This window comes from Ranitomeya variabilis, chromosome 2 (assembly GCF_051348905.1).
Source record: "Ranitomeya variabilis isolate aRanVar5 chromosome 2, aRanVar5.hap1, whole genome shotgun sequence".
NCBI classification, from domain to species: Eukaryota; Metazoa; Chordata; class Amphibia; order Anura; family Dendrobatidae; genus Ranitomeya; species Ranitomeya variabilis.
In genome coordinates, this window is record NC_135233.1 from 669,871,239 (window position 1) to 669,898,651 (window position 27,413).

At 48.5% G+C, this 27,413-nt stretch overlaps 1 protein-coding gene across 1 annotated transcript in view; it reads left to right on the forward strand.

Moving 5' to 3' along the window:
* The window catches only part of TXLNB (taxilin beta), a 200,919-nt gene that overhangs the window by 11,840 nt on the left and 161,666 nt on the right, over window positions 1-27,413 (forward strand). The gene's annotated exons all lie outside the window — the stretch shown is intronic.

The following is a 27,413-nucleotide window of genomic DNA, read 5'->3' on the forward strand; positions in this document are numbered from 1 at the left end:
TCAGGGATACCGTCCGATACTTGAGTCCCATTGACTTGTATTGGTATCGGGTATCGGTATCGGATTAGATCCGATACTTTGCCGGTATCGGCCGATACTTTCCGATACCGATACTTTCAAGTATCGGACGGTATCGCTCAACACTATCCGTGACACTACGTGACTGGGCAATATACTAAGTGGCTGGGCAATATACTACGTGGACATGCATATTCTAGAATATCCGATGCGTTAGAATCGGGCCACTATCTAGTGATGTATAATTGTGCAAATTTTGGTGGTTGTCCTATTTCTGGGTGAAGTGTTCCAGTGCGGTGGTAGATCTGGCCGTGAATTTTAAAACAATACGGTCCGAATCCAGGGGGCGGTGCAATGTTGGCAACGAATGAAGCAAACGCATGAGAACTGTTGATGCTTCTGATATTTTCCATGAAATTTCTTCTGTGTTGATGCATTCCTTTCATTAACTGCTCAAACAGATCTGAGTAGTGAGGTCTCGGTAGCATAACTTTTCCTTTTTGGCAGCATTGAGTAAACTGATTGTCAGATGGTTTTTCATCAATGAAATTCAGAGAGTCGCATTTAGAGCAAACTGCATTCATATTCCCACAGTACTGTTCATGAATTGTACTTTCATTGTCTGTTACGTAATGTGCAAGTTGTTGAATATTGTCCTGGTCGTGCCTTAGTTGGTAGAGCATTCGTTTTTTATGAATTTGGCGATCATGTTGTTCCTGTCGTACAACAGTTTGTTGTGGTGTCTCCGGTTGGTGAGGGTGTCTGTGAGATTACGCATCCTAGCCTCGACCAATCAGCAAGGCGGGATTTCTGAGACAGACAGACAATTAGACCCCTAGACAACAGAATGGCGGCACTTGACAGCAGTGGAGGACAATGCCCGTTGCTGATTGGTCGAGGCCAGCTGGCCTCGACCAATCAGCGACGCGGGATTTTCAGGACAGACAGACAATTAAACCCTTAGACAATTATATATATAGATTATTATTATTATTATTATTATTATTATTAATTCCAAGCTGAAGGTGATGGGAATCCGATCAGCATGAGCGTTGCAACTTGATGTACAGAAGCAAATGGGCCACTGTACAACTTCCCTCAGGCTTTCAAGCTGTAAAACCTTTTTGACTGTGATCTACCTTGCCTGAGCAAAAAAGAGGAGGTCAGTGTGATGTTAAATCTTTACCCCCTGGCTGTTGGGGATGGGGTTATGTCTTTTGAGTGGGATGGGAAGGAATTGTATGAGGAGAATGATCACCACTGCCTGGTGTTGGAAATGGTTCAAGTTCCCATTTGCGGAGGCTTCACCACCTGTCCCTTTGCAATGGTGCATTGCTGCCACTACAAATATTCACCCAGCTTGCCATGAAACTCATGTATTGTCCCTGCCCATTTTTATTGCACCAGGTATCAGTGTAATTTGGAGGTCAGAGACAAGTCGAGAGAACGGCCTACGTTTTCTTGTATGTAAGAGCTTTCTGTGGGTATTAATGAATGATGGCTTGGTATCTGCCAGTGAGTCTGAGCACACACCATCATTTCTCAAAAGGCAGAAACTTGACCAGGGAAGAGTGTAACTGGCAAACCACCAGACCACTGCGGGCAAATGTCTGTTTCCTAGACACACAATCAGGGATTGATATTTTCCAATGCTATGGAGAAGGAGGAGGTTGTGTACTTGGAGTACAACAAGCAGTAGTGGTGGATAAAAATGATGATGGTGATGATGACACTGACCAGACACTACATGAGGTTGCAGCCTGGTTGACAAATAGATAGGAGTGACAAAAAAGGGAAGCAGGTAAACTTGAGGTTTGCTCTGCTTGCTGACTGCATTACTTTTCCCAAATGAGCAGGTGATGTAACTTCATGCGCTGATAGAAGCCACGGTTCATAGTTTATATAAATCAGGATGTTCATGGCTTAGTCTCCTCTTGCAGAGTCTGCAAACTGACAAAGAATGTTCTTGTTCACCACAGAATTGTCAACATCATCCCAGACAGTTGCCTCTCTGGGGGTAATGTCATGGGCCCCTTCTCCCCTTTCCTGATTCCCACCTTGAGATTTGCCATGGCTTAGAGAGCTACTACAACTTCTAGTGCACCTACCACCATTGATCGCAAACCAGCAATGCAGCTTGGCTTGGGTCCTCCATCTCCTCCATCACCTTGTCTTTTGAGCACAAAGGCTAACTGTTCATGTCTTCCAATAAATCAACTGGAAGAACACGTTCTGGTGTAGTATCTTACTTAGCCCCCAAAGTGCTGTAGGTTAGGGGACTAAGGGGCAGGACAGAAACACGTTTCATTGCCAGAATAGAAATTCCGCTCCATACAACATTTCGTGTTATGATGGCAAAGGAGATGGACGAAACAGATCACTGACTCAAGCTGATGGTGCCGCTGTCAGAGCCTACATCATCATGCTGTGACTGAGATGAGCAATGTGACATATTGTCCATTACGCCCTCCACTTTCTTCCCACTGATATGCTTGCCAGAAGTAAAGTAAGCGAATTGTTATCTTCATTTTGTGATAATACTGCCAGGACTATTGCTGCCAAATCTCTGTGGTGCTGCTGCTAGCAGCTCCCACATTTTTTTGTGGTATGGGTTTTTTTTTATTTCTCATTGTACCATGTCTGTTGTGAGTACCAGGTTTAACTTCTTTACCAAAATTTGTTACCAGCCACACCTAACGATCATTGGAAAATGATGGAATCAATCACAAATGCAAAAGGCAGGGTTCACATGACAGCCATGCAAAATCAGTCTGCCAGTAATATTGGTGCGGCCTGTAGTTCTGTAACCCAAAATTGAGAACCTGCAATAGACAGTGTGTATGGATCTAATATTGGACTACTATAACAAAGAAACATGCAAGGTAAACACAGTTGATTTTAAATTTCTGGATTCTTAAGATTTATCATTTGTATTCAAAAACATAAAATAATTACCAGTAATTTATCTAAGTATAGGCTAAATACTATATGTAGATCTGGTGTATTTAACCATTGCCTGTATCCTCTGTGGTTTTGCGTAGCAATCATACAAAACACCCAAAATACTCATTAGAGTATCTTAGGACTCCCTGCTAAATAAATATAATGCTAATTTTCCTCTTAATAATCACTTTCATTTGCATATGGTATAAGAAAAGTCTTTGACTATAATTATGTGGCTGCTACCTGTGCAACCAGATGACGAGAATCTGTGTAGAACATTTCTTTCCAAAGGAAATGTAATTAGCAATCAAAAAGCTGCAAATTTATCCTAAAGCTGTGCTCACACAATGCGGTGTGTTTTACATATGACAACAGCTGAAAGCATTTTCATTGATATTGGCCATGCAGTTATCCAGAGAAACAGATGTGTTAGAGCCTTAAATTACATGAGTGTTTTTTTTAGTTGCAGCAGTCCAACGTAATTTTGGACATTTTTAATTATTGATAGTTGGGTGCACATTATTCCCAGCCACAATCAAGAATAATCAAGCAAAAGTATTTAGCCTCCCATCGGATATCATAGAGTAGTTAAACGCAGTCCTCAAATGGCATGTGGATATAGACTTGTACAGTTCTATATCACTTTTGATGAAGGCCATAATATAAAAGCAGCGTGGGGCGGAATATACACCAAGTATCAGCCATAATTCCCCTAATATTCCATTTGCAGAAACACATAACCAATGAGAATGGCCATTGATTCAAGCCACAACCAACCTCAAGAAGAATGTCCTGTAAGTGTCAGCCATAATGCTGTCTAGTGTCTAGTTGTCAAGAATTTAGTAGTCAGCGACTACATTGAGTACTCACTTCTTCCTGATCCCATGTACTTCTCCTTTTCTCTGAAGCTAAATATTCAAAATGGTTCTGCTGGTAAAGAGATTAGTGGCATATATTAAAAATATTCTTCTTTATTTGTCGTGCTTGTTTATATAGTACCATCATACAGTATCACTGTCCCATCACTGTCCCCACTGGGGCTAACAATCCAAATTTCCTATCAGTATGTCTTTGAAATGTAGGAGGAAACCGGTGCACCCGGAGGAAATCTATGAAAATCCAGGGAGAACATACATAGTTACATAGTTGTATAAAAATAGTCATAAATATATGAGACATACTTTTTAAATAGGACCTTTCACCAGTAAGAACTGGGATATAATCTGGTGCGCATGCAGCGTGTAAACATTGATGTGGATATCAGTGTTGTTCCTAAGGTTATGAATTTAGGACTGTATCTATGAATGCTGTTCCTAGTTCCTGTAGGATTATAGCAGTAGGAAACACAATTCCTTAAAAAAAAACTATTAGTGGTTAATGTACTAACTACCTCTGCTATCTTAGTATGGTTCAGGACCTTTTTAGTAGAGTTATAGTTGTTACTAGTGATGAGCAAGCATACTCAGTAATGCTCGGTACATGCCCGAGCATCGCTGTACTCACGGTGCTCGGCGAACGCTGAGCATCTCCAGGATTATTTGGCAGGAGCTTGGGTCCCCAGCCTGCATGTTTGGTGCTCTTTAGAGCGCTAATCAACATGCAGGGATTGTCTGCCATGCACTGTAATACCGCAGCCATGTTGGATGTGGCATTACAGTGATTGGCTGGCCGCACAGCGTCATCAGGTCTATATCAGACCTGGCACCGCCCTGCTCGGCACAGTCAGCTCCGGAATCACCAGGGTACGGAGATTTGCTGCAGCAATAGGGAGAAAATAGGTGGTGTATCAGTTACAGTGGGAATACCATAACTAAATATACAAATCCAGCTAAACCAACAGTCCTTCTAAGGACTAATTACGGGGTACATAGTTTGCAGTTCTAGTTAGGCAGGGAGTGTACGTGGGTACACAGATAGCAGTAGCAGGCAAGCATTGTATGTGGCATACTTCATTGCATACATCAAGAGGGTCCATTCCATTACTGCCTACTTCTTATGCCTATTACATATATATCTAGGTCCAGGTATCATTGGCCAGGAATTATTTTTTTGCATCTTAATCCTGTTTATTTAAATCCAAAGCAATCCAGAGCTCACATTTTTTTCTCCATTTGCATGTTGGGACTAGTGTTGAGCGATACCTTCCAATATCGGAAAGTATCGGTATCGGAAAGTATCGGCCGATACCGTCAAAGTATCGGATCTAATCCGATACCGATCCCCGATCCCAATGCAAGTCAATGGGATGAAAATATCGGAATTAAAATAAACCCTTTCTTTCCTTGTAGGTTAATTCTACATGAAGGAAAACAACTAAGAGTAATGTAGGATGTATTGGGGGAGGTGGCGGAGACATTAAAGGCACAGAGGTTTAGCCCAATCAAATAGAATAGCAGGAGTTTTATATTTTTTTATGACGTTCGGCGTTAGAAAGATTTTGACTATGTTAATTTTTTATTTATTTTGCCAGATATTGATGTTTCACTACTTCCACGCCCTTCACCTTCTTTTTTACTTCTCCCACACTTTCTTCTTCATTATCCTCATCATCAGCTTCTTTGACATCAACTTCTTCACCTTATTCATCTTCTTCTTCATTTTCTACCTATTATTTTTTTTCTTACATTGTTCATATTCTTTTTATTTAACTATTATCTTCTTCGTATTCAACTTCTTCATCATATTCTTATTTGTGACAGGCATTCCCGTAGTTGTTATCTATAAAAGTTTGAAGATTACACCTTCCGTTCTGCCTGTCACAAAAGAGTTACATTTGTCCGCGTTCAGTTTGGCCTGCAGCATCAGGCTTTATCCAGGGGCACCACGAGGAGGAACGGACTCACCCCCATACACTGCTTAGTCTTCTTCTGCTTATAATTTAGATAATATATTTTGCTCTGATATTTAGTCTTATGCTTAATGTTCTTCTGCTCTTTGTTCTGCAGCCTCTTGTTCTTCTGCTTCTCGGTCTTCCAGGTCGTCGTCGTCTCCAGGGTCGTCGTCTCTGGGGTCGTCGTCATCGGGGTGGTCTTCAGGGTCATCGTCTCCAGGGTCGTCGTCATCTCAGTGGTTGTCGTCTCTGGTGTCGTCGTCATCTTAGGGGTGGTCTTCCGGGTCGTCGTCTTTAGGGTCTTGAACTTGGAAATGTAGCAGAAGGTACAAGTAGGCTGAGAAAATGCCGAGAAACAGCTGATGGAACTGGAACTCGGATGGCTACCCGAAGGTCCAAGAGCCAATGGAACTACCGAGGACCAGCTGACGTTACTGGAACCCGGTTACTAAGCAGGAGGTACCCGTGCTGAAAGCACTACCAAGGACCACCTGACGTTGGTGGAACTCGGATACCCAGAAGGAGGCACCTAAGCCAAAGGCTCTGCCCGGAACCAGCTGACGGTACTGGAACCAGGATGGGGAGCAGAAGGTACAAGAGCAAAAGACACTGCCGAGAACCAGCTGACGGTACTGGAACCCGGATGGGTAGCCAAAGGTCCAAGAGCCAATGGAACTACCGAGGACCAGCTGACGTTACTGGAACCCGGTTACTAAGCAGGAGGTACCCATGCTGAAAGCAGTACCAAGGACCACCTGACGTTGGTGGAACTCGGATACCCAGAAGGAGGCACCTAAGCCAAAGGCTCTGCCCGGAACCAGCTGACGGTACTGGAACCAGGATGGGGAGCAGAAGGTACAAGAGCAAAAGACACTGCCGAGAACCAGCTGACGGTACTGGAACCCGGATGGGTAGCCAAAGGTCCAAGAGCCAATGGAACTACCGAGGACCAGCTGACGTTACTGGAACCCGGTTACTAAGCAGGAGGTACCCGTGCTGAAAGCACTACCAAGGACCACCTGACGTTGGTGGAACTCGGATACCCAGAAGGAGGCACCTAAGCCAAAGGCTCTGCCCGGAACCAGCTGATGGTGCTGGAACCAGGATGGGGACCTATTCAAGCTTGTCTTCCTAGAGCCCCAACTAGCGGTGTTGGAGCAAAGGGTCAGCAGGGGGAGCAGAGTGTAGACCGAAGCCTAATTGAACCAATTTTAAAGGTAACCTTTAACCCCCCCTCAGGTGTTACAAACAAGAAGAGCCACAGCTTATGCAGCAGTAGTGCTGCACAAGTCAAAGGTTGCTCTTTTAATTTTTCTCCTTGCACACGCTGAATGAAACACGTATAACATTTAGCCCTTTATACAGTCAAACTGTGTTGGAGGCGGGAGTTCCCTTCGTAATGAGACGCAGCACAGATGTCAAGAATCCCACCTTGGTGCTGGGCGCAGCCTCCTGAGCGTTGTTATTTGCTGTACAGGAGTCTGCACTGTCGTTTTATCCCTTGGCCTTGCGCTGTTAGCGCTGCCCATCTTCTGGCATCATTTAATGTCGGCCGTTGCGGTTTGCGATGACCATGAATCCCAGCCCCGCAGTGTCTTTACATAGTTAAAACACTGCGGGGCTGGGATTCATGGCCTGGCGCAGTACATATGTTCGCCTCTCACACTCAGGTCCTTACACCCGCTTCAGACTGTGCGGCGTCAGCTGATCCCTTATCGCATGCCACGGCCATGAAGCCGCACAGTCTGAGGAAGGCGGAAGGAGATGAGGGACAGGCGAACATATGCACTGCTCATGCCCATCAATCACACCCTCGCAGTCCAAATAAATAAGACACCGAGGGGCGTTGTGTGTGTCAGGGCGGCTGCAGAGGCGCAGGCAGCCAAACAATGATGCCAGAAGACGGGCAGCGCTACCAAGGGGGTTGCAGCGTGTCATTACAAAGGAAAGTCACACCTCCGGGATGGTTAAATGGTCACAGAGGACACATTTTAGACGTGTTCATTTCCACATGTGCGAGGAGAATAAGTTTATGAGCCACCTTGCACACATGCAGCATTACTGCTGTACAAGGTGGCTATAAAACATACAAACACCTGGGGGAGGGGGGACAGGTTCCCTTCAATTTCAGTTCTTGTGTCTGCGTGGCACTTGCAGGACACGTTGCCGGCTACACAGCAGGGGAACAGCTGGCGGTGCTGAACCCCACTGACACATTGGCTGGTGTTTTTCTCTGTGCAGCTAGCAGTACCGGGCCCCAACTGGCGGTGTTAGAGCCCAGGGTCAGCAGGAGGAGAGGGAGCAGAGTGTAGGCCGAAGCCTGCACTGGCGGCAGCTTTGTGTCTGCGTGGCTGTTGCAGGACACGGTGCCGGCTACACAGCAGGGGAACAGCTGGCGGTGCTGAACCCCACTGACACATTGGCTGGTGTTTTTCTCTGTGCAGCTAGCAGTACCGGGCCCCAACTGGCGGTGTTAGAGCCCAGGCTCTGCAGGGAGAGCAGAGTGTAGGCCGAAGCCTAATTGAACGAATTTTAAAGGTAACCTTTAACCCCCCCTCAGGTGTTACAAACTAGAAGAGCCACAGCTTATGCAGCAGTAGTGCTGCACAAGTCAAAGGTTGCTCTTTTAATTTTTCTTCTTGCACACGCTGAAAGGAACACGTATAACATTTAGGCCCTTACACAGTCAAACTGATTTTGAGGCGTGAGTTCCCTTCGTAAAGAGACGCAGTACAGCTGGCAAAAATGCCACCTTGGTGCTTGGCGCGGCCTCCTGAGCATCGTTATTTGTTGCACAGGAGTCTGCGCTGTCGTGTTATCCCTTGGCCTTGCGCTGTTAGCGCTGCCCATCCTCTGACATCATGTAATGTCGGCCGTTGAGGTTTGCGATGACCATGAATCCCAGCCCCGCAGTTTCTTTACATAGTTAAAACACTGCGGGGCTGGGATTCATGGCCTGGCGCAGTACATATGTTGGCCTCTCACACTCGGGTCCTTACACCCGCTTCAGACTGTGCGGCGTCAGCTGATCCCTTATCGCATGCCACGGCCATGAAGCCGCACAGTCTGAGGAAGGCGGAAGGAGATGAGGGACAGGCGAACATATGCACTGCTCATGCCCATCAATCACACCCTCGCAGTCCAAATAAATAAGACACCGAGGGGCGTTGTGTGTGTCAGGGCGGCCGCAGAGGCGCAGGCAGCCAAACAATGATGCCAGAAGACGGGCAGCGCTGCCAAGGGGGTTGCAGTGTGTCATTACAAAGGAAAGTCACACCTCCGGGATGGTTAAATGGTCACAGAGGACACATTTTAGACGTGTTCAGTTCCACATGTGCGAGGAGAATAAGTTTATGAGCCACCTTGCACACATGCAGCATTACTGCTGTACAAGGTGGCTGTAAAACATACAAACACCTGGGGGAGGGGGGACAGGTTCCCTTCAATTTCAGTTCTTGTGTCTGCGTGGCATTTGCAGGACACGTTGCCGGCTACACAGCAGGGGAACAGCTGGCGGTGCTGAACCCCACTGACACATTGGCTGGTGTTTTTCTCTGTGCAGCTAGCAGTACCGGGCCCCAACTGGCGGTGTTAGAGCCCAGGCTCTGCAGGGGGAGCAGAGTGTAGGCCGAAGCCTAATTGAACGAATTTTAAAGGTAACCTTTAACCCCCCCTCAGGTGTTACAAACTAGAAGAGCCACAGCTTATGCAGCAGTAGTGCTGCACAAGTCAAAGGTTGCTCTTTTAATTTTTCTCCTTGCACACGCTGAAAGGAACACGTATAACATTTAGGCCCTTACACAGTCAAACTGATTTTGAGGCGTTAGTTCCCTTCGTAAAGAGACGCAGTACAGCTGGCAAAAATGCCACCTTGGTGCTTGGCGCGGCCTCCTGAGCATCGTTATTTGTTGCACAGGAGTCTGCGCTGTCGTGTTATCCCTTGGCCTTGCGCTGTTAGCGCTGCCCATCCTCTGACATCATGTAATGTCGGCCGTTGCGGTTTGCGATGACCATGAATCCCAGCCCCGCAGTGTCTTAACATTGTTAAAACACTGCGGGGCTGGGATTCATGGCCTGGCGCAGTACATATGTTCGCCTCTCGCTTGGGTTCTTACACCCGCTTCAGACTATGCGGCGTCAGCTGATCCCTTATCGCATGCCACGGCCATGAAGACGCACAGTCCGAAGAAGGCGGAAGGAGATGAGGGACAGGCGAAGAAATGCACCGTTCATGCCCATCAATCACACCCTCGCAGTCCAAATAAATAAGACACCGAGGGGCGTTGTGTGGGGCAAGGCGGCCGCAGAGGCGCAGGCAGCCAAACAACGATGCCAGAAGACGGGCAGCACTACCAAGGAGCTTGTTGCGTGTCATTACAAAGGAAAGTCACAGCTCTGGGATGGTTAAATGGTCACACAGAGGACACATTTTAGACGTGTTTTCAGTTCCACATGTGCGAGGAGAATAAGTTTCTGAGCCACCTTGCACACATGCAGCATTACTGCCGTACAAGGTGGCTGGAAAACATACAAACGCCTGGGGGAGGGGGGACAGGTTCCCTTCAATTTCAGTTCTTGTGTCCGCGTGGCTGTTGCAGGACACGTTGCCAGCTACACAGCAGGGGAACAGCTGGCGGTGCTGAACCCCACTGACACATTGGCTGGTGTTTTTCTCTGTGCAGCTAGCACATCTGGGCCCCAAGTGGCGGTGTTAGAGCCCAGGGTCAGCAGGAGGAGGAGAGGGAGCGGAGTGTAGGGCGAAGCCTAATTGAACCAATTTCAAAGGTAACCTTAAACCCCCCCTAAGGTGTTCCAAACTAGAAGAGCCACAGCTTATGCAGCATTAGTGCTGCACAAGTGAAAGGTTGCTCTTTTAATTTTTCTCCTTGCACACGCTGAATGAAACACGTATAACATTTAGCCCTTTATACAGTCAAACTGTGTTGGAGGCGAGAGTTGCCTTCGTAATGAGACTCAGCACAGATGTCAAGAATCCCACCTTGGTGCTGGGCGCAGCCTCCTGAGCGTTGTTATTTGCTGTACAGGAGTCTGCGCTGTCGTTTTATCCCTTGGCCTTGCGCTGTGAGCGCTGCCCATCTTCTGACATCATTTAATGTCGGCCGTTGCGGTTTGCGATGGCCATGAATCCCAGCCCCGCAGTATCTTTACATAGTTAAAACACTGCGGGGCTGGGATTCATGGCCTTGCGCAGTACATATGTTCGCCTCTCACACTCGGGTCCTTACACCCGCTTCAGACTGTGCGGCGTCAGCTGATCCCTTATCGCATGCCACGGCCATGAAGCCGCACAGTCTGAAGATGGCGGAAGGAGATGAGGGACAGGCGAACATATGCACTGCTCATGCCCATCAATCACACCCTCGCAGTCCAAATAAATAAGACACCGAGGGGCGTTGTGTGTGTCAGGGCGGCCGCAGAGGCACAGGCAGCCAAACAATGATGCCAGAAGACGGGCAGCGCTACCAAGGAGCTTGTTGCGTGTCATTACAAAGGAAAGTCACACCTCTGGGACGGTTAAATGGTCACACAGAGGACACATTTTAGACGTGTTTTCAGTTCCACATGTGCGAGGAGAATAAGTTTCTGAGCCACCTTGCACACATGCAGCATTACTGCCGTACAAGGTGGCTGGAAAACATACAAACGCCTGGGGGAGGGGGGACAGGTTTCCTTCAATTTCAGTTCTTGTGTCTGCGTGGCGGTCGCAGGACACGTTGCCGGCTACACAGCAGGGGAACAGCTGGCGGTGCTGAACCCCACTGACACATTGGCTGGTGTTTTTCTCTGTGCAGCTAGCACATCTGGGCCCCAACTGGCGGTGTTAGAGCCCAGGGTCAGCAGGAGGAGGAGAGGGAGCGGAGTGTAGGCCGAAGCCTGCACTGGCGGCAGCTTTGGGTCTGTTGTGCCTGCGTGGCTGTTGCAGGACACGTTGCCGGCTGCACAGCAGGGGAACAGCTGGCGGTGCTGAACCCCACTGACACTTTGGCTGGTGTTTTTCTCTGTGCAGCTAGCACATCTGGGCCCCAACTGGCGGTGTTAGAGCCCAGGGTCAGCAGGAGGAGGAGAGGGAAAAGAGTGTAGGCCGAAGCCTGCACTGGAGCAAGTTGAAAGGGAACCTTTAACCCCCCCCCCCCCCCCCCAGGCGTTTGTAGCTGAAAGAGCCATCGTGTACAGCACTAATGCTGGAAAAGGTAAACTTAGCTCTTTTAATTATGGTCCTTGCACATGCTGAACCTAACACTTATGAAAAGTGTCCCCTCCTACCGTGATACCGTCCGGTTGGTGGAACTTTCCTTTGTGATGTGACGCAGCACAGCCGTCATTCTTACCCCCTTGGCGCCGTGCGCCACCTCCTCAGCGTTGTTTGAATCAGTCCCGGAGCCTGCGCTGTTAGGTTAGCCCTTGGCCATGCACACATTTTGCGCTGCCCGTCTTCTGACATCATTTGGTGTCAGACTGGCTGCGCCTGTGCGGCTGCGCTGGCCGAGATCCCACCTCGCAGTGTCGTCTAATGTAATCCCACCGCGGGCCTGGGATCCGTGGCCATGCGCAGTGCATATCCTCACCTCTCACTCCCCTCCCTACGGCTTCTTCAGACTGTGCGGTGTCACGGCCGTGGCATGCTATTAGGGATCAGCTGACACCGCACAGTCTGAAGAAGCCGTAGGGAGATGAGTGAGAGGTGGAGGTTCAGATATGCACTGCGCATGTCCATGGATCTCAGGCCTCCAGTGGGATTAAATCAGAAGACACTACAAGGCGGGATCTCGTCCAGCGCGGCCGCACAGGCTCAGCCAGCCTGACACCAAATGATGTCAGAAGACAGGCAGCGCAAAATGTATGCATGGCCAAGGGCTAACCTAACAGCGCAGGCTCCGGGACTGATTCAAACAACGCTGAGGAGGCGGTGCACGGCGCCAAGGGGGTATGAATGACGGCTGTGCTGCGTCACGTCACAAAGAAAAGTTCCACCAACCGGACGGTATCACGGTAGGAGGGGACACATTTCATAAGTGTTAGGTTCAGCATGTGCAAGGAGCACCACGAAAAGAGGCACTTTTTCCCTTTGCATCATTACTGCTGCACAAGGTGGCTCCTTCAGTAACAAACGCCTGGGGGGGGGACAGGTTCCCTTAAATTTAACTTGTTGTGCCTGCGTGGCGGTCGCAGTACACGTTGCCGTATACACAGCAGGGGAACAGCTGGCGGTGCTGAACCCCACTAACACATTGGCGAGGTGTTTGGCTCTGTGCGGACAGCACTTCTGGACAACAACTAGCGGTGTTGTAGCCCAGGGACAGGAGGAGGAGGTGGAGGAGATAGGAGGGATTGCCACACACACAGCAGGGGAACAGCTGACATTACTGAACCCCAATAACAGAGGAGGGACTGTTGGGACTGTGCGTACAGCACTACCAGGCAACAACTAGCGGTGTTGTAGCCCAGGGACAGGAGGAGGAGGTGGAGGAGATAGGAGGGATTGCCACACACACAGCAGGGGAACAGCTGACGTTACTGAACCCCAATAACAGAGGAGGGACTGTTGGGGCTGTGCGTACAGCACTACCAGGCAACAACTAGCGGTGTTGTAGCCCAGGGACAGGAGGAGGAGGAGGAGGAGGTGGAGGGATTGCCACACACACAGCAGGGGAACAGCTGACGTTACTGAACCCCAATAACAGAGGAGGGACTGTTGGGACTGTGCGTACAGCACTACCAGGCAAAAACTAGCGGTGTTGGAGCCCAGGGACAGGAGGAGGAGGAGGAGGTGGAGGAGATAGGAGGGATTGCCACACACACAGCAGGGGAACAGATGACGTTACTGAACCCCAATAACAGAGGAGGGACTGTTGGGACTGTGCGTACAGCACTACCAGGCAACAACTAGCGGTGTTGTAGCCCAGGGACAGGAGGAGGAGGAGGAGGTGGAGGAGATAGGAGGGATTGCCACACACACAGCAGGGGAACAGCTGACGTTACTGAACCCCAATAACAGAGGAGGGACTGTTGGGACTGTGCGTACAGCACTACCTGGCAACAACTAGCGGTGTTGGAGCCCAGGGACAGGAGGAGGAGGAGGAGGTGGAGGAGATAGGAGGGATTGCCACACACACAGCAGGGGAACAGCTGCCGTTACTGAACCCCAATAACAGAGGAGGGACTGTTGGGTCTGTGCGTACAGCACTACCAGGCAACAACTAGCGGTGTTGGAGCCCAGGGACAGCAGGAGAAGCAGAGGAACACAATGTAGGCTGAAGCCTGATTGGAGAAAGCCGAAAGGGAACCTTTAACCCCCCCCCCCAAGGCGTTTGTAGCTGAAAGAGCCAGCTTGTGCAGCACAAAAGATGCAAAAGGAAAAGGTGGCTCTTTTCATTATGCTCCTTGCAAACACAGAACTAAACACTTATAAAATGTGTCCCCTGAAACCGTGAGACCGTCCCGGAGGTGGGACTTTCCTTCGTAATATGACGCAGCACAGCCGTCATTCCTACCCCCTTGGCGCCGTGCCCCGGCTCCTCAGCGTTGTTTGAATCTGTCCCGGAGCCTGCGCTGTTATGTTATCCCTTGGCCAGGCACACTTAGCGCTGCCCATCTTCTGACATCATTTGGTGTCAGGCTGGCTGCGCCTGTGCGGCCGCGCTGGCCGAGATCCCGCCTCGCAGTGTCGTCTAATGTAATCCCACCGCGGGCCTGGGATCCGTGGCCATGCGCAGTGCATATCCTCGCCTCTCACTCCCCTCCCTACGGCGTGGAGGTTCAGATATGCACTGCGCATGTCCATGGATCTCAGGCCCCCAGTGGGATGAAATCAGAAGACAATGCGAGGCGGGCTCTCGGCCAGCGCGGACGCACAGGCGCAGCCAGCCTGACACCAATTGATGTCAGAAGATGGGCAGCGCTAAGTGTGCCTGGCCAAGGGATAACATAACAGTGCAGGCTCCGGGACAGATTCAAACAACGCTGAGGAGCCGGGGCACGGCGCCAAGGGGGTAGGAATGACAGCTGTGCTGCGTCATATTACGAAGGAAAGTCCCACCTCCGGGACGGTTTTACGGTATCAGTGGACACATTTTATAAGTGTTAAGTTCTGCGTGTGCAAGGAGCTAAACAAAAATAGCTACCTTTTCCTTGTGCAGCATTACTGCTGCACAAGGTGGCTCTTTCAGTAACAAACGCCTTGGGGGGGGGGGACAGGTTCCCTTACATTTCAATTGTTGTGTCAGTGTGGCGGTCGCAGGACACATTGCCGGCTACACAGCTGGGGATCAGCTGACGTTACTGAAACCCAATAACACTGGGTCGTATGTTTTGACTGTGCAGACGGCACTTCTGAGCCTCAACTGGCGGTGTTGTAGCCCAGGAATTTAAGTTCAGGTGGTAGAAAGATGAACACAACAGGAGACCTGGATAACGTAGACAGTCACCTAATTATTTAATCAGGAAGAGGAGTGGCAAATTCCTGTGAGATCCAGGCCTTGTTCATTTTCAGGAAAGTAAGCCGGTCAATGTTATCGGAGGATAGTCGCATGCGACGGTCAGTTAGTACACCACCTGCAGCACTAAAGACGCGTTCCGATAATACACTAGCCGCAGGGAAAGCCAGCACCTCCAATGCATACTGGCTTAGCTCTGGCCATGTATCCAGCTTTGAGACCCAAAACTTGAAAGGGGAAGAGCCGTCTGGGAGTACAGCAAGAGGGCAAGACATGTAGTCTGTCACCATCTGACGGAACCGTTGCCTCCTGCTGACTGGAGCCGTCTGTGATGGTGTTGACTTTTGTGGCGGGCACAGAAAACTGTGCCACAGTTGGGCCATACTGCTCTTGCCTTGGGCAGAGGCACTGCTTCTGCTCCCTCTTTGTGCAGAGCCTCCACCACTGCCTGGACGCACTGAGCTACTTTGTAATGCACTAGCAGCACTTCTCTCACTTGGAATGGAGAAGATGATGGAATTCACCAGTGTGTCTTGGTACTTCCGCATTTTTCGCTCCCGGTTCAACGGTGTGATGAGGCTTTCTACGTTGTCGCAGTAGTGAGGATCGAGGAGGGTGAACACCCAATATTCAGACATGTTGAGAATGTGGGCGATGCTGCGGTCGTTTCTCAGGCACTGCAGCATGTAATCCACCATGTGCTGCAGACTGCCAACTGCCCAAGAAACGCTGTCCCCTGCTGGAGGCGTGATCTCTGCCCGCTCGTCATCACCCCACCCTCGCTGTACACACTGAGTACTGGACAATTGTGTAACTCCCTCCTCTGGACGGATGTCTTCCTCCTCCATTGACTCCTCCTCATCCTCCTCACAAACTGTCCCCTGCCTACGCATTTGTGAGTAACCACGTGGCGCTGACTGTCCAGAAGATGATGGAAATGGTGAATCCTCATCCTCCACCTCTTCCACAACATCATCCCTTAGCGCTTGCAGTGATTTTTCAAGCAGGCAGATAAGGGGGACAGTCATGCTGACTAGTGCATCATCTGCACTCGCCATCCGCGTGGAATAATCGAAGGGACGCAAAACCTGGCAGACATCATTCATAGTGGCCCACTCTGTGGTTGTGAAGTCTGAACGGCGCGGAGTGCGACTTCTTTGCGCCTGATGCAGCTGGTACTCCATTACAGCTTGCTGCTGCTCACACAGCCGCTCCAACATATGTAACGTGGAATTCCACCTGGTAGGTAGGTCACATATGATGCGATGTTCCGGCAGGCGGTGTCGGCGCTGCAGAGCCGCAATGCGCGCTTTTGCAGTGCTGGAACACTTCAAATGAGCACACTCTAGGCGGACCTTGTGCAGCAGTGCATCAAGATCCCAATAGTCCCTCAAAAAACTCTGCACGACCAAATTGAGCACATGTGCCAGACATGGGATGTGAGTGAGGTTGCCGAGGCCCAGAGCTGCCACCAGATTTCGGCCATTATCACACACTACCATGCCTGGCTGGAGATTCGCTAGCACAAACCACACATCGCTCTCCTGCTTGATGGCATTCCAGAGCTCCTGCGCTGTGTGGCTTCGATTCCCCAAAGAAATTAATTTCAAGACGGCCTGTTGACGTTTGGCCACGGCTGTGCTCATGTCGGTCGTAACAGGTAAACGTTCATCACGGGTCCATGTGGAGGTGGACTGTGACGGCTCCTGAAGCGATGATTCTGAGGAACTGGTGTAAGAGGAGGAGTCAATGCGTACAGAATGGATTCCTGCAATCCTTGGAGTGGGCAGGACACGTCCTGCGCCACTCGCACGATCTGTACCCGGCTCAACGACATTAACCCAATGGGCAGTGAGGGAAAGGTATCACCCCTGTCCATGTTGACTGGTCCACGCATCGGTGGTGAGTTGGACCTTGCTACTGACGGCATTCAGTAGCGCGTGTTTTATGTGTCCCTCCACATGCTTGTGCAGGGCAGGGACGGCTTGCCTGCTGAAGTAAAAGTGGCTGGGCACATTGTACTGTGGGACTGCCAATGACATCAAGTCACGGAAACTGTCAGTCTCCACCAGCCTGAATGACAGCATTTCCAGTGACAGAAGTTTGGCAATGCCTGCAGTCAGAGCCTGTGCTCGTGGGTGGTTTGACGAGAAAGGCCGCCTTTTCTCCCATGCCTGTACTACCGATGGCTGTACACTGGGCTGGGAGTGTGTGGATGACTGGGAACGTGGTGCTGCGGGTGGAATTACAGCGGGTCTCTGGACAACAGGGCCAGAGGTTCTTCCACGGCGATCCTGGGAGGAAGCCGAACCAGCTGCGTGTGAGCTGGAGAAAGAGGCAACACGAGCTGAAGAGGTGGTAGCTGCCGCTGTTGTTTGGCCTAGCTCTTCAGTGTGTTTTTCTAACTCCGCCGCGTGCCTGTTGCGCACATGTTTCCACATGTTGGAGGTATTGAGGTTGCTGACATTTCGACCTCTTTTTACTTTGTGATGACACACCTTGCATTTGACATAGCAAATGTCATCTGCAACTGTGTCAAAAAAGGACCAGGCACTGCAAGTCTTGGGAGTGCCCTTTTTGGCTTTTGGAAGAGACATGCTCCTAACGGGTGCCAAAGCGGAGGCTGCAGGATCCGCAGTCTTCCCCCTCCCTCTCCCTCTTTGGGCCGTACGGGGAATCTCTTCCTCAGAGCTGCTCCCACCACCTTCCTGTCCCTCACGCCAAGATGGGTCAAGGACCTCATCATCTACACTACCCTCTGCCCCCAACTGCTCCTCCTGGGTAGTCTCAGCAGCAGAGCACGCACCAGAAAGTGGCACCTGAGTGTCATCATCAGCGGATGCGGCCTGCGATGTGGTGACCGGAAGCACTGGCCCACCCGCCTCTTCAGAGGAAGAGAGAAAAAGCTGCGCATGAAGGACTGTTCCCTGGTGAAAGTGGGTGCTGATGAGTCACCGGTGCCCGCAGCAGGCACAGAATCCCCACGTCCTCTCCCTGCTCCGCGCCCATGCCCACGTGCCTTACTCACTGCCTTCTTCATCTTGGTTGACTGATAAAGATAAGCAGAAAAGTACTAACGGCTTTGTGTGCTTATTCCTGACCAACTCCTAACAGGTATAAGAAACACTAATTTTCTAAAGTGTGGACTAGACTTTAATATGTGCTAATGTGGCCTACACAAATGTTAAGTGGTGTCACTGGTGTGTTTGGTGAACTTTATTATTTATTTATTTTTTGGGACTGAACTGACAACAGAGAGAGCTGCAGTCACACAGAGACCATGCAGACAGCCGTAAACGGCGCTGCAAGGCCCAAAAACCCTCCTCTACGTTATCCTATGTAGTGTTTTTCCACAAGTTAGCTGGAGACGGGTGGAAAGACACTAATAGGAATTTTTTGAAAAAATGTGCAGCAGACTACACTACTTGGAAAAAAAAAAAAAGAACAGTATGAGGCAATGAACCACCCTCCCTGAACTGAATACAACCAGCTATGGATGGCCTATGGCTGCACTCAGACTAGAGAGTGGGCTGCACTCACACACACACACACACACAGACCTTGCAGATCGCTGTGAAAACAGCGCTACAAGGCAAAAGCAAGGTGATTAGTAGGTGAACACAGCGGTTGCTAAATTAGCCTTTGAAAAGCACAAAGAAGCAAATCGCTATCTCTAAACTGGCCCTCAGTCAGCAAACAGCGTCCTGTCACTAACTGAATTCACAGCAGAGTGAGCGCAAAATGGCGCCAGCGACTTTTAAACTGCATCATGACATCATTTCAGCAGCCAATCACAGCCTTGCCAGTAGTTTCAGGCCCTCCATGCTGAACAGGATGTGCCCACACTTGGAATCATTCTCATTGGCTGATTTCGTACAAATTTCTGCAGTTTGAATCCTGGGAACTTCCGATTCCGGTATCCGATACGCGGCAAGTATCGGATCTCGGTATCAGAATTCCGATACCGCTAAGTATCGGCCGATACCCGATACTTGCGGTATCGGAATGCTCAACACTAGTTGGGACTGCAGAATACAGCCAGATCTGTTGTGAACTCTGTGTTCAGGCTCCCTCTTGTGGTCACTGGTGGTATGGTGTGACTTTTGCTTTGGGCTCCCCCTGGTGGCTTTGTCTGTTATCCTGCTGGTCTCTGGCTATCAGCTGGTTCGTTATCCTCTGGGAGGTTCCTATATAGCTCTGTTTTACTTCCACTTGTTGCCGGCTGTCGATGTAATCAGTGCTACTCAGATTCCTTCTGACTACCTTGCTCCCAGTCCATCCAGGACAAGCTAAGTTTTGTTTGCTCATTTTTTGATCAGCAGTGTTTATCATGTTTTCTGTTCCAGCTTGCTAAAATGTAATGCCCTCGCTTGCTGGTTGCTCTAGTGGGCTGAGTTTCTCCCCACACACCGTTAGTTGGTGTGTGGGTTCTTGAAATCTCAGGATGGATATTTTGTAAGGGTTTTTTATTGATCGCATAGACCCCTGCTCTATTTTCTGCTTTCTAGTACTAGTGGGCCTCTTTTGCTGAATCTGATTTCATCCCTATGTATGTGCCTTCTTCTTACTTCACCGTTAATATTTGTTGGGGGCTTCTATATCTTTGGGGATTATTTCTCTGGAGGAAAGCGAGGTCCTTCTTTCTCTTTAGGGGTAGCAAGTTCCTCAGGCTGGCTCGAGACGTCTAGGAATTTTTTAGGCACGTTCACCGGCTACCTCTAGTTGTGTTGGATAGGTTCAGATTTGCGATCAGTCCAGTTACCATCTCCCTAAAGCTCGTCCTTAGTTTAATCACTTGCTGGTCTATTTGTGATCCTCAGCCACTAGGGATCATAACACAGATCCTTTTCATAGTACAGCATGAAAATCTAGCTATTTTAAACGGGTTTGTCCATCCCAGCGGTCACATCTGAGTACGCATAAAATTCTGCCATTTTTGTGGTACTGTAACATTTTTTTGGGAGTGTCTTATACAATTTCTTGACACAATTTTTCTGCCCAAAAAATATTTAGCTGCCCCAAAAAATATTTAGCTACAGGGCACATATTTTACACTGGGTTTGGTCCGACACACAGATTGCATATCATTGCCGTAAAAATTGTGCCATTTCAGGTCTCCATAGAATTGTTTTTGTTGTCTCTTAGCCTACTCATTGACGCAATTTTGCTGTCCAAAAAAAAATACAGGCCAGATATTTTTTACTGTGTGGTATCACCGTCACACGCCTCATCTATCTGTGGGCTAAAAATTGGGGCATATCAGGCCCATATTGAATTACTGATTTTGCTGTGTGTTACCCTAGTTCTTGACACTATTTTCCTGTAAGAAAATAAAAATACAGGCCACATGTTTTACAGTGTGCTATCTCCGTTACATGCCTCATCAATCTGTGGGCTAAAAATGGTGGCATTTCAAGCCTCCATTCAACTGTTTTTGCTGTGTGTTACCCTAGTTCTTGACACAATTTTCCTGTAAAAAAAAAATACAGGCCACATATTTTACAGTGTGGTATCTCCATCACACACCTCATCTATCTGTGGGCTAACAATTGTGGCATTTCAGGCCTATATTGAACTGTTTTTCCTGTTTGTTACCCTAGTTCTTGACACTATTTTCCTGTAAAAAAAAAAAACAGGTCACATATTTAACAGTCTGCTGCTCCGTTACATGCCTCATCTATCTGTGGGCTAAAAATTGTGGTATTTCAGGCCTACATTGAACTGTTTTTGCTATGTGCTACCCTAGTTAGTGACACTATTTTGCTGCAAAAAATAAAAATACAGGCCACATATTTTACAGTCTGATTTCTCCATCACACGCCTCATCTATCTGTTGGCTAAAAATTGTGGCATTTCAGGCCTAAATTGAACTGCTTTTGCTGTTTGTTACTGAGATTCCTGCCAGGGCCTAGGGGTACTCGGTACCAGGTCCGGTGCTTAAAGGGATGTGTCACGGCGGCAATGACCCAGTCCATGGCCCTGGGCGCCCATGTTAAGAGAAAAGTCTTTAAAGGGGTTTTTAGGAATAGAGTTTGTTCGTGACACCACCTGTGGTTCTTGGTCAGCGATGACCGACGCTGCTTAAAGGGGTCCACCGGGGTGATGTTATGGCAGCTAAGATGGTATGGCTTCCTACAGGTGAAGCTGGGTCCCCAGTGCTCCCGGTGTATAAATCAAGATGGTGGATGGTATAGCAAGAAATGGAGGACACAGGTTTGCAGTCTTTTTACCTAGTTTACTGATTAATTCAGGCAGCCACAGTCCAGGGTGCTGGATCACAAGTGTCAATGGTCCAGCCGGCTTGGAAGTGAGTTGGGAGTCCCCCTACCAGGTGGGTTAGCCTTCCTTCTAGCGCTGTGGTGTAGTCCCTTGCTGCCTTAAGCCTCTCACAAGGTCCTCATGTGTTCTCTCTGTCCTCCAGGTTGGTAGGACACTACCCATACGACAGGTAGCTTGAGCCTTTTCACAGGGTCTCTATCATGACCTGGGCTTTATGCACTACTGTGTCCCCATGTGTAAGGGTGGACAGGTGACTTGTAATCCATGTGTTCTGCTGGTTTCTGCTGTGAGATGTGGAGTCCCTCACAACCTCGGTCTTCTGGCTACCGGTGTCTGCGCTCAATAGGGAGGTAGCCCAGTCGCAGCTAACTCCCCAGTTCTTCACTCTCCTGCGCTCCACTTCCCCTACACACTCATACAGTTTGTTCTCTTCTCTGTTCTATCTCCTTCCAGGAGCTGCAGCACTTCTCATGGCTGCACGGCCCCTCTCTTTCCTCTCTGCCTCAAACTGCTCTAGTCTGCTGTCTGGCACTCACTAACTGAACTCACTCTCCTTCCAGACCAGAATATACATAGGGGAGCCACCCACAAGCTGGATCAGAGCTCCCCCTTCTGGCCTGGAGTATGAACATGTTGTATGCTTGTGTTTACCTGATAAGAGAGATCCTTCCTTGGTTCCAAGCGTGACATCACTCTCCCCGTGAGGAAAGCAATGCCACTGTTACAACCAGGAACCTGGGGTGTCACATTACCCTAGATCTTGACACTATTTTCCTGTAAAAAAAAAAATAAATACAGGCCACATATTTTACAGTGTGGTATCTCCGTCTCACTCCTCATCTATCTGTGGGCTAGAAATTGTGGCATTTCAGGCCTCCATTCAACTGTTTTTGCTGTGTATTACCCTAGTTCTTGACACTATTTTCCTGTAAAAAAATTAAAGTACAGGCCACATATTTTATAGTCTGGTATCTCCGTCACACGCCTAATCTATCTGTGAGCTAAAATGTTTGCATTTCAGGCCTATATTGAACTGTTTTTGCTGTTTGTTACCCAAGTTCTTGACACTATTTTCCTGTAAAAAAAATTAAAATACAGGCCACATATTTTACAGTCTGGTTTCTCTGTCACACGCCTCATCTATATGTGGGCTAAAAATTGTGGCATTTCAGGCCTACATTGAACTGTTTTTGCTGTGTGCAACCCTAGTTAGTGACACCATTTTGCTGTAAAAAAAAAATTCAGGCTACATATTTTACAGTGTGGTATCTCCGTCACATGCCTCATCTATCTGAAAGATAACAAATTGTGGCATTTCAGGCCTATATTGAACTGTCTTGCTGTGTGTTACCCTAGTTCTTGAAACTATTTTCCTGTAAGAAAATAAAAATGCAGGCCACATATTTTACAGTGTAGTATCTCTGTCACAGGCCTCTGTTGGCTACAAATTGTGGCATTTGAGGCCTTCATTCAACTGTTTTTCCAGTGCCTTAGCCTAGTTACTGACACCAGTTTGCTGGGAAAAAAATTGTTAGCTACAGGCCAGATATTTTAAACTGTGGTTTTCCCGCACACGAATAAAATATAAGTTCGCTCCAATTTCAGCCATTTGGAGTGAACGTGGAAAATATTGTAGTGCATTTAAAATAGGGGAAATGGACATGATGGTGATGGTGCATGCAGAGGCCAAGGCCGTGGGCAGCTGAAATTGTGCCACAACAAACACCCACATCTTCTCGACGATCTTCCAGTCCGAATTACTAGGGGACCGCAGAACACCACTTTTAAACTCATAACAGTGTCAAAAGGTTGTTGGTTGGATAGCGGATAAAGCTTCCAGTTCATTTGCCACCACTACCACCACCCTGACATCCACAAGGTCAAGTCTGAGTAGCCGTGAGTCTGGACTCCATATTCCTCACCCTGATTGTCCTTCCTGCCACCATGCCGAGTGCCTGGAGACAACTGATCCTACACTTGGACATTCTGAAGAGCTGTTCACTTTTCATTTATAGATTCGGGCCTCTTGCCTGGTACACTTGAAGTGGGACCAGATGAAATCGTATGTAGCGTTTCCCAAATATTTGAGCAGCCACAGTCATACGAAGGCAATGGTGGGAACATGTCACAAGAGGTGGACGATGATGAGACACAATTGCCAGAAAGTCAGCAGGAGGACCAGGGTGTGGAAGTGGAAGACAAGGTGGTGGATGATATCGTAACTGATCCAACATGGCAGGAGGACATGCAGAGCGAAGACAGCATCTCACAGTTGGAGGGAGATGTAGCACCCCAATAGGCAGGAAGAAGCAGTGTGATGGCCGCAGACAGAAGGCAGTCAACCATTCCTCGTAACACCAACATGACGGAAGTTGTCAGTACAACTGTTAGGTCTTCCCAAGTCTGGTTGTTTTTTAAAGACTCTGCCGATAACTCCAAACAAGCCATTTGCACCATCTGCCATGCCTGCATCAGCAAGGGTAGCAAAACTTCCAGCCTGACCACCACCAGTGTGATCAGGCACATGGCAGCAAAGCACCTGACTTTGTGGGCCAAACTCCAGGGTCCAGGAACACTGTCTGTGGGTGACAACACTGCTTCTTCCGCTGCTGTGTGTGGATGCCAATCCCTATCCATGGTGCCTGTGAAGATCCCTCCTGCCCTGAACTTGTCGTTGCACACACTCAACTAGCACCATCATCAAGCATGTTCCATGTCCTTGTCCCAGCGCAGAGTTCAGTTGAACATACTCCAGTCCTTGGAACGCAAGCGTAAATACGCAGCTAATGCCCCACAGGCAACAGTACTAAATTCACACATTTCTCATCTGCTTGTGCTTGAAAGGTTTCCGCAATTTGATGGCCCTCAACAATGCTGTTACTGGGAAAGTCCACCTAACCATGGACACGTGGACAAGTTCTTGTGGGCTGGGGTGGTACATCTCGCTGATGGCACACTGAGTTAACATAGTGGAAGCCGGGACCCAGTTGGACCTTGGAATGGAACATGTCCTCCCGACGCCGAGGATTGCGGGCACTACGTCAATCAGGGTTGCCCCCACAGTCTACAGCTCCTGCACCTCCTCCTCTTCTTCAGCCTCCATCTCCAAAATGACCACATCAGTCACAAGCTAGAAGCACTGCTGCACTGCCTCAGCCAAATGGCAACAGGCTGTGCTGAAGCTAATATGCTTAGGTGACAAACCACACAATACTGAAGACTTGTGAACTGAAAGAGCAGGCAGATCTGTGGCTGACACCATTACACCTACAGCCAGGCATGGTCATGTGTGACAATGGCTGGGACCTGATGGTGGCTATGAGGCGAGCTCACACACATACCATGCCTGGCCCATGTACTTAACCTCGTTGTTCAACAGTTTCTTAAAAGCTACCCGGAGCTGCTGGGTCTGCTTGTGAAAGTATGCTGCCTGTGTGCCCATTTTAGAAAGTCAGCTACAGCTTCCACTGCCCTTGCCGTGCTTCTGCAATGTTTGCAGCTTCCGGCTCACCGATTGGTGTGTGATGTCCCCACCCATTGGAACTCTACACTGCATATGTTGGAAAGGATTTGTGAGCAGAAGAGGGCAGTTGTTGACTACCAACATCAGCAAGGCCATGGGTATTCAGTTCAGACTCCACACATAAGACCTCAGGAGTGGACATTGATGTCAAACATATGTACCCCATCTTACAAAACTTTGAGGAGTCCACCAAGATGGTGAGCGGCGATAATGCCATAATTTGTGTCACCATCTCGCTTCTCTATATACTGAAAAGCTCTCTGCTCACAATGAAAGAGGATGCATTGCAGGCAGAGCATGAAGAGATGGAGCAAGGAACCATACAGGGTGATTATACACAGCCCAGCCTCATGTCATCCCAACGTGGATTGGTTGACAATGAGGAAGAGGATGAGGAAGAAGAACAGGAGCTACTTTCATGTGCTATAGACGGTACTACAAGCACAACTGTCATACTGTCTGTTCAGCGTGGATGGCCTGAGGACAGGGAGGAGAAAGAGAGCATGGTCAGTCATCCTCTTGGTGAGGACACTGAAGTCTTGCCTGTTAGCAGTCTGGCACATAAGGCTGACTTTTTTTTGTGCTGCCTTTCTCGTGACCCTCGTATTCTCAAAATTTTGAGTGACAGTCATTACTGGTTGGTGACACTTCTAGACCCACGCTACAAGGAGAACTTTTAATCTCTTCTTCCAGAGGCAGACAGGTCTACTAAAATGGTGCAGTACCAGAAGGCCATTGTTGTGGAATTATTTAAAAAATTTCCTTCTGAAAACACTGGTGGCAGAGGTTACAGTTCATTGGACAACCAAGGAGTACAGGAGAGAGAGACACATCTCCATTCCAGCAGAGGCAGGGGAACACTGGCAAAGTTCTGGGAGAGTTTTCTCAGACCCTCCCACCGCACTGGTCTTGAGGCATGGGGTACTCTCGCAAGGAGTGCAAAGTTTTGGAAGATGCTGAGGGAGTACCTTGCTGACCATACCAACATCCTCCGTGATTCCCCTGTGCCTTTTAATTATTGGGTATCCAAGCTGGACACGTGACATGAACTGACTCTCTATGCCTTGAAGGTCTTGGCCTGCCCTGTTGCTAGTGTTTTGTCAGAGTGGGTTTTTAGTGCCGCTGGAGGAATTATAACTGATAAGCACATCACCTGTCAACTGAAAATGTTGACAGGCTGACTCTTATAAAAATGAACAATGGCTCGATTGAGCTAGACTACCCTACATCACCGAATGATAACAGCAATGCATAACCTCAAATCCATTGTCACTTTTTGGGAGATCTATTCCCATGCACCTCTTCACACCCACACATGGGTATACGCTTCCTGATTTTGCCTATTTGCTGTTATCCTCCTCCTTCTCCTCATCCTCATCAGTCACCACCAATAGATCACCAAGGTGACCATGGTCCATGATGCAACAGCCACGTTATTGTGTTAAAGGGTGTTTTTGATGCCTGTAAAAAAAATGTTTAAACATTATGTTGAGGTGTACCCCCCAAGGGGAAATGTTTGTCAGCCCATACATTAGTGTATGGGCATTACAAGTAAAGGAGACCCGCTACTTTAAATTGGGAAAATAATTTTTAGGAGGCCATCCTCCACTTCTCTTCAGACACCACCACTAGATCGCCATGGTGAATGTGTTCCATGATGCAACAGCCAAGTTATTGTGTTAAAGGGTGTTTTTGATGCCCATAAAAAATTGTGTACACACTATGTTGAGGTGTACCCCCCAGGGGGAAATGTTGGTCAGCACATACACATAAGTATAAGGGACCCACTGTTTAATAATGGGAACAACAAAGTATAGCCCACTGATGGCTCTCTAAGAATAGCGAGGGCCGACTGCTGGCCCTATAAAAATAGACTGATGATGTGTCACACACCACATGGCCAAATAAGATTGTAAAATGTTACAATGACATTTCCCAGTAAATGCATTTGTCTTGGTTGAAAGCAATGCTAAAGTTGAAAAACGCATCAAAAACACTACTTGTGAACATAGCCCAAGAGGTGGAGGAACATTTTTATTTTGGGATATTTATTTTGCCTTACATACATATCATTACCCTTGAAAAGATGTTCCTTAACATATTTCCCAGGAAAATCAATTTTGGGCTCTTTTTTGTATGTTTTATTGTGCGCCTGTAAAAGTGGCGTAAGACTCTGGGAGTCAGAAATGCTTCCAGGGGTCTTCCTCATGATGTTCCTATGTCATTTGAGCACAGTTCCCATCGATTTCAGACGTTTTTAGACCCTAAAAGGACCCCCGGGGGGAAGTCTCGGCCAAAATGCTTGGCTTTCCCATAGACTTACATTGGGCTCATTGCTCAGGCCAAGCACCCGAGCACTCCAATT